This window comes from Sceloporus occidentalis, unplaced genomic scaffold (assembly GCF_023333645.1).
Source record: "Sceloporus occidentalis isolate IW3139 unplaced genomic scaffold, rSceOcc1.0.p SCAF_3, whole genome shotgun sequence".
NCBI lineage: Eukaryota > Metazoa > Chordata > Lepidosauria > Squamata > Phrynosomatidae > Sceloporus > Sceloporus occidentalis.
In genome coordinates, this window is record NW_028316983.1 from 80,994,903 (window position 1) to 81,002,816 (window position 7,914).

General features: G+C 40.0%; 1 pseudogene; it reads left to right on the top strand.

Annotated features, from left to right (window-relative positions):
• Nucleotides 1–392: 392 nt before the first annotated feature.
• LOC149316310 (MICOS complex subunit MIC13 pseudogene) lies at nt 393–728 on the top strand (annotated as a pseudogene).
• Nucleotides 729–7,914: the final 7,186 nt, after the last annotated feature.

Sequence of the window (7,914 nt, forward strand, 5' to 3'; positions counted from 1 at the left end):
GATTTACCAGCAGTCAGTGCAGCAATCCTGAAAAATCTATTTAAAACATGTGAGCCACCACCCATGTCTATTCCTACCTATAATATGTCTAGCAGGAAAAACCTATTACAGCTGCCATTTAAGTTGCCTGAGAAAAATAATAATGAAGCTAAAAATGCTCTGGTCACTACATTCTGTTATCATATCATCACATCTGTCTCTCAAGAAATGGAGAAAAGTAATCAGGCATGATTATGGAGCTTCCATGTTTTTGCCTGTTAGTCTGCACAGTATCTAATCTTTTTCACTTTCGCAAAGTAGAATGAGAGAGACAGACGCCGGTGCTTGTGGCCGAAAAATCAGTGCAGCTGGGTGCTGAGTTGCCCTTGGAGTGGCGAAGGCATGGTTTGATCATGGCGTTGCTTGTCTTTCTGCTGATTAAGTTCCTGGTCAAAAGAGGCTTAGCTGGAGGCACCGTCTATGTGGTCTATGACCAAGATCTGCTAAGCAGAGGCGAGGAAGGAGCCCATGCCCCCCAGAAAACCCAAGAAGCCCTCCCTCTGGCACTGGATGAATGGATGAAATATTTCGGATGGCATCTTCCAGCCATTCCCAAAACTGAATTTTCTCTCTGCAATGCCGGGAATTCAGGGGTCTGGACAGTCATAGGCACTTACTCCATGGCTCTCACCCAGGCCAGTGAGTATACCCAGCATAGTTGGAAATATGTGAAGGATCTTGTCAAATGAAACCAGCAGTTCTCTTGTTGCTGAAAGGCCAGCTTTCCTGCACCAACTGCTAGAGAATGGCCCTGCGACTGGGAAAGGGCATGAATTTAAAAAAAAAAAATGTGAGAGACAGACAAACAGATTGACGGCATCCTTGTTTGTTGCTGGAGGGGAGGCAGGCAAGGCTAGAGCCGCTGCGGGTATTGGGGTTGCTGCTGCTTAGGCCTCAAGGCCAAGTCTGCCCAGGACTTCTTAGGCTGACCCGCCTGGCCATGTATAGTGGGCCAGCCCTGGACCTTGCTTGGCACCCTTTGGAGTGCCCTTGGAGGGCATGACTAATAATAATACTAATAATAATAATAGCAACAATATTTATCTTTATTCTGCTTCTTCACAAAGGAATCAAAGCGGATTCCAACAGTATAAATAAAACATCAAACAATTAAAAATTACAATTTAAAAACCCCTAAACCCCAACCCTCCTCCCCCCAATCATAAAAACAACTAGCAAAATTTAAATTATACCATTAAGTTACAATATCATACACACAGCCTAAATGTATTTACATGCACATTACTTCATTTGGTTAAAATGAAAATTTGATGTTAAAAGAAAATTTTAAAAGAATCTAAGCATTTAAAAATTTAAATTAAATTTTTTAAAAAGTTAAACATCTTTTAAACCTGGGGCCTCTCATCCCCTCCCACTGAGCCTTGCCACACTCTCACTATCTCTTCAGAGTTTTAAATGGATGCAAGTGAATACCACAGCCCGTTTCTGCCAAAAGGCAAATGTTTGAGGAATAGTGGTGTCACCCCACCTTAAGGTATCACCTGGTGTGGTTCGTACTCCCCGCACCTCTCCAGTTATGCCCCTGCTTTGCTGAGATATTCTGCCCACCCACTCCCACACTGAGGTCTGGATATCACTCTGTCCTGCACCTGAAGAAGTGGGTTTATATCCACTAAAGTGGATGCTCAAATTAAAACCAGTTTGTCTTAAAGATGCTGCTACATTCTGTTTTTTCCTCTCCCTCCTTTCCTCCTTTTTATGTTGCAAGAGACTAATAAAACTCCTTTTTTGAAATCTACCGAACAAACTTCATATGGAGCTTCATACTCAACACAATTTGAGAAAACAAGCTGTAAGAAGAAGGTATGTTGTTACTGGAACACACAAAACAGCCCTCTCCTGGGCAATAGGTGCTTCCCATGAAAAAGACACACGACTACAGATCTATTTACCAAGTGTAGCACAGTGACCCCTTCTGGCCAACAAAAGATGTATTCAGTAACATTGTAGTTTGCTAGACATTCTTTGTTCCATGCAGCAAAAGAATAGTATGCTTATCAGGTATGCTAACTAAAAAGGTGTCATACATTTATACAAGATCATTTAACAACAGAATCCACAGCATTGGCAATGCCCATCTTTAAATGGTTTAAGATTGTGCTCCCTCAGTTTAGTGAGTGAATTCAGATTAACTGGTTTGGCTGTGGAATTTCCAGCACTAGACAATTTAGATTTAGAATATATCACTGACATTCAAATTGTGTAAAATATGAGCCATGGTGTTTGTCTGATATAAAAATATTTGTTAGTGAATAATAACTTCTTTTTTTTTTTGCTAAGCCAATATATTTGGGCTTTTTAATTGTATTTTGTAGGAGGAACACTGAATTCTTATTACTGAAAGTCTATTAAGCAATAATCAATAAAACTGCAATCAAAACTTCATGGTTCTTACCTGTCTGAAATTTTAGGAACACAGGTGAAGATATGAAACATACTTCTTTGTTGTGTAATAAGAGCTGACTTTTAAAAAAACAGAAAAAAGTATTCTGAAGAAATAGATTTTTAAAAGTGAAATGGATACTTTTGTGTTTGCCCATTATTTTAATGACAACGGTGCTGTCTGATTAAAAAGGAGAATCGCTTTCAGTTAAGCAGCCTCTGAATCAAACTTCCAAATAGAAAAGACAGGGAGTCGGGGGCTTTTGGCTTTCCAGATGGTTCTCCACACAGTCTTCCACCATGACCATGCCAGCTGGAGATCCTGGAAGTTGAAAACCAAATTATCTGGAAGGCCTAATATTTCCCATTCTGCCCTAGACTAATAATAAATCATAAATGGCACCCCCTCAATCAACTTTATGTACAGTGATACTATCTCACAAACAACACAGAAAGGACAGATGCTGAAGGGTCCATCCTAGTTCCTTTTGTAGGACTATACCCTAAGGACTGAGAAAAAAAATAAATACAAACAGAATTTACATGTATGTGGAGAGATCTTGCAGCACCTTTGAGACTAACTGAAAGAAAGAACTGAAATTGAAAGAAATTGGTAGCATGAGCTTTCGTAGACTTCAGTCTACTTCCTCAAATGCATCTGAGAAAGTAGACTGAAGTCTATGAAAGCTCATGCTACCAATTTCTTTCTTTCAGTTAGTCTCAAAGGTGCTACAAGATTTCTCCACGTACTGATTCTACAGACTAACACAGCTATATCTTAGAATTTACATGTATTCCTCAAGAGGCATGGTCCAGTCTACTAAAGGATGTCGAAGCAGACCATCCCAGAGAGCAGGTCTTATGCCTGTTGAAAAAGAGTGACCTTCCTCAAACTGTTCTTAGGCTACAAATCCTGTTTTTCATCATCATTGGCCGTACTTGCCAGGACTGATGGAAGCCGGAGTCCAGGAACTGTCAGAGGGCAACATGTCCACCTATAATGCTGTAGAACCTTGTGCAGGACTGGCTTAGCAAAATCCATTTTAGCTAAATCATGTCTGCATAGCTTGTAAACAGAAGCTCCATTCACAGAATGCAGCAGAAGTGGATGCTCTTGTGAGCCAAGGGCACTGGAGCTACAAAATGAAAGGACAGACTAATGCATACTCTAATAGATGGCCCAAGCAGAGATTCAAATCCACATGGAGTGAAGATACAAAATGAACAGACTGTCTGGTTGTGGACATATAAAACTTTATGAGCCTATAGACTTCTGTTTAACACTGCTATTTTTGAGTGAATGGACAGAAACAGGAAGCAGCCAAAACAATGTTGTGGTCAGTCAAAGGCTGATTAAGTCCCATGACCATACTGTCATTATGAAAAGTATAAAAATGCTTCTCTGTTGAAAACATCCCTATTTCAAGGTTGTGACATATCAGTCAATATCATGAGGAGCACCCTAAAGTAGAAGTCTTCAAAGTCACAGTAGTGTTACACAAAAAGGTGTGGGTGCCACAGGGACGTAGCTAGGATTTTAGGAAGGGGGGGGGGGGTTTCAGACTAAGTGCCACCATTATAATGGGGCTTGGGTGCGGCAGCACAGCAGCACACACCATTCATTTTTTGAATGGAAGGGGGGTCCGAACCCCAAGAACCCCCCCTTGGCTACGTCCCTGGGTGCCACTAACAATGACAGTATCTTTGTGGGAATTTATTAGCTCAACAGGAGGCCTGTGAGTGGTTGGGTAACTTTACGGGGATCTTTACACCTATGTATACCAACACTAACTGCTGAGAGACTCCGATTTTAATAAAAAAAAAAGTTTTATTTAGAAATATGCAAGGGTATGGGCAAACACGCAAATCCAATGCATTTATTTGTGCATTTATTCATTATGTGATTTATATCTTGTCTTTATCCCAAAATGGGATTCAAGGCATTTTAAGAACCTTGCAGAGCTAACATAAAGAAAAGTGTAAAAGGTTGGATAGAGAGAAATTGGCAGTTAGAGATGGTTCCATGGAAGATGGAGCAGGGCTCATATTGAGATTATCACATAGAGGAGGCAAGCATTCTTCTCCCATTGTTAAACTGTGTTAATCGTACGATCGGGGGGAAGAGTATCACACCTGCATGCTTATCCTGTTCTTCTCCTGTCTGTAAACAGTAATGGACATGTCATTTGGTATTCATAGGAGTTTCCCATATGATAATTTCCTGAGTCTGAGGGAGACACAGTGAGTGAGAGAGACTCTCTGTGCACACATGACAGTAGAGCTGGGGCTGATATTTATATCAGATTTCCTAGCCTGGAGGGGTGCTTGGTACCACTCTACAGTGTAACAAAGACCTGATAATCCTCCAAGGAAATCAACAGTGGGATTCCAGGATGTCTTTAACTATGGAGTAACAAAACATTGATTGGATTTGAGACAACCCCTGGATGATTGGAGAGGAAGAGGTGAATAAGGACACAGCCTGGGATGAGAAGGAAATATGGTCTTTTAACTACTTTGTGATGGGACTCAGTCTCTACTGTGAAAAACCTAGGGGAGGATGGAGTGGTCAGCAAACCCATTTAACCTTTATTTAGTGCTATCTAGGTTCTCCACATGTCTTCAGGATAGCATGCCTTTCCCACGTGAAACTTCCTTGGGTTCCAAAGATCATTGGGACCTCTTAAAAGCATGCTTGACTCTAGATATCAAAATATGAAACACTATATTCAGTGTGGAGGGTATGCTAACAGTACCCACTTAAGAACTCAAAACGGAGTCCATGTAATGGCTGAAACACCACAAAGGAACACTAAGGCCTGTTACAGACAGGCCAAAATAAAGCTGCTTCGAGTCACTTTGGAGGTATGGTATTTCAATGATGCATGAGTCCTAAGACTCCAAAAGCCACACCAAAGCTGCATTCCAGTCCTTAGGACTGGAGCGTGGCTTTGGTGCGGCTTTTGGACTCTTAGGACACATGCATCATTGAAATACCATACCTCCAAAGTGACTCGAAGCAGCTTTATTTTGGCCTGTCTGTAACAGGCCACAGTATTGTTGGGAATGGATATGAGAAGATATGGCTGTAGCAATGGCTATGTTGATTTGAATATATTTCATATTTATTATATAGGCAAAATGGAGCAAGGACAAGTTAATTGCTCTCTGTTTTAAGAAGGTGATGCTTCTTGAAGCATTTACGTACTAAAAGACAGTGGCTTTGGATCATCCTCTCTTTTCAGGCCTACTTCAGTGGTCACTGTGATGCAGGAACATTAAAAAGAAAAAGAGCCTATGAACCTTGAGGAGGATCTCACTGAAATTTCATTTCCATTCTCCATTATCAGGTGTTGCTAAAATTGAAATTTAGCTTGTAAATTAGTACAAGGGGCTTGTTGTTCAAGTATAAATACCAACATTAACACATTTACTATTGATACTAATAGCAAGACTACAGTGATACAATCTGCATTACTGGAAAGTGTTAGGTATCATTTTACAAGGTCTGTGGATGCTCTGTGACCCCCCCTGCCTGTTTCATGTTAGACCATGAAGGTATCCATGCTTGCTTTTATTTTATTTTTTCGCCAACCAGAGATATTCACTGACCTGCTTCAGTTCCAGAAGATTCCAGCTGACTAGTTTCTGTAGTTTAAATCTGGAAAAGGAATGTGGTGTCCATAGTTGTTTTTCCTGATATTTGAGTTCTCTAACAGCCATTTGATAAAGTATTGAATAAATGAACATTGTTGCTGTAGCCTTTCCTCACCTAAACTGGTACAGGAGGAAGCCACAAGTCACGTTTATAATTTCATCCATCCAGCATCCTAAAAGATGATAAACTGTCTGCTCTCTGAAGCTCCCCACAATCCTATACTGAAAACGTTTGCTTTTCCTTTCTTAGTAAATCACTCATGAACATTGCTTCCGGTGGTTCTCTAGCCAAGTCCAAGATTACAAAGGAGATGTTGGCAAAATGACTGTTAACTTGTCACCAACTCAATTCCTGAGTCAAATACTATGATGAGCAACCTCAATAAAGTGCATCTGTACTGTAGTTATCAGATTCATGCTATGGCTTCATTACAAAGGATAATGGGATTTAGAGTTTGCGGAGGTAAAGAATTATTTACCAGTGGTACTCAAACAGAATTAAAACTGATTTAATCCTTCTCTTTTGGTTTCTAACATTCCCTTGATACCTTCTAAATATGTCACTACATTACAAATCCTAAGATTTCTTAGAATGGAGCTTTGGCAATGTTAAGAAATGGATGTAAATGCATACTGCTAACATAGCTTAAGGCTTTCCTTTTTTTGTACCACTGTGCTAGGAAGGCGCAGCTGAGGTAATGCTTATTTAGTTGATTTTTAAAAACTTCTCCAATCCTAGGCCAAGTGATTTGCATCTCTAACAAAATATGGAAGATGCCCAAGTCTTTAAGGTCACCTTCAGAATATTGTCTCTGTTACTTCCACTATGAGTCTGAGATAATCCTTTGGTCACTCATACCCCTGCAATGGTAAAAACAGATACTTAATCTAATACTGCCTGCATAACACTGCCTTCAGATAGTTGTTTTTTAAATGTGCAGTCAGATAATGAATTTGCAGTTCCAGATGAACACCTGTGCAGTTCAAAAATTAAAATGATGCAAAAGTTAGTTGATGTAAAAAGTGACTGGTAACAATCTGAAAAGCAAGTGAGCAATCCATCCTATTCTAGAACCACAGACTCTGACCAAACGTCATAGCCATTTTTTTCCTCGTGTAGCAGATGCTATTATCTAGCCCCATTAAGCATTTAGCTGATACAAATGGATGAAGACATCCTAAAGAGGGGAGGTCAGAGATGACTTGAGTCATCATTGGGGATAGCAGGTAGCTCAGTTTCCCGAGATTTCTCCAACTTGTTGCCAGTCTTAAGAAACAAACTGAAAAGGAAGTTGGCTAGATGAATTCTTTCTTTGTAATTTCTACTTTGTCTGACATTACTTCTTAGATAGTCTTCTCAGCTGAGTGAATTATCAATTCTAATGATGTAAATGGCCATTCCTTTACAGATCCTATGGAATACATTGGTTTAAGATACTGAATCATAGAGTTGAAAGAGACCACAAGGGCCATCCAGCCCAACTCTATGCCATGCAGGAAAGTGAAATCAATGTAAATGTGTGCTTACATCTCCATGTGAAGTACTGTCAAGGCAACACACAGTTTATAGTTGCAAGAAGTGTGTTTTTATGGCTAGTTTTTCACCAGTGCTCTTCAAAGTAGGTGCAGACTGAAGTTATGCCAGTTTTAGCTAAACACAATTAAAATGTAGAACTCTTGAGTAGTCTCACAAGGCCAAAGTTAACTCTGTTAGGCCTCCAACTATGTGATTTGTGTCTAAAATGACATATGGCAATCAGGAGGCTGTCATATGTGTATGATCTCATGTTTATAGAGTAATTATCAGCACAACGT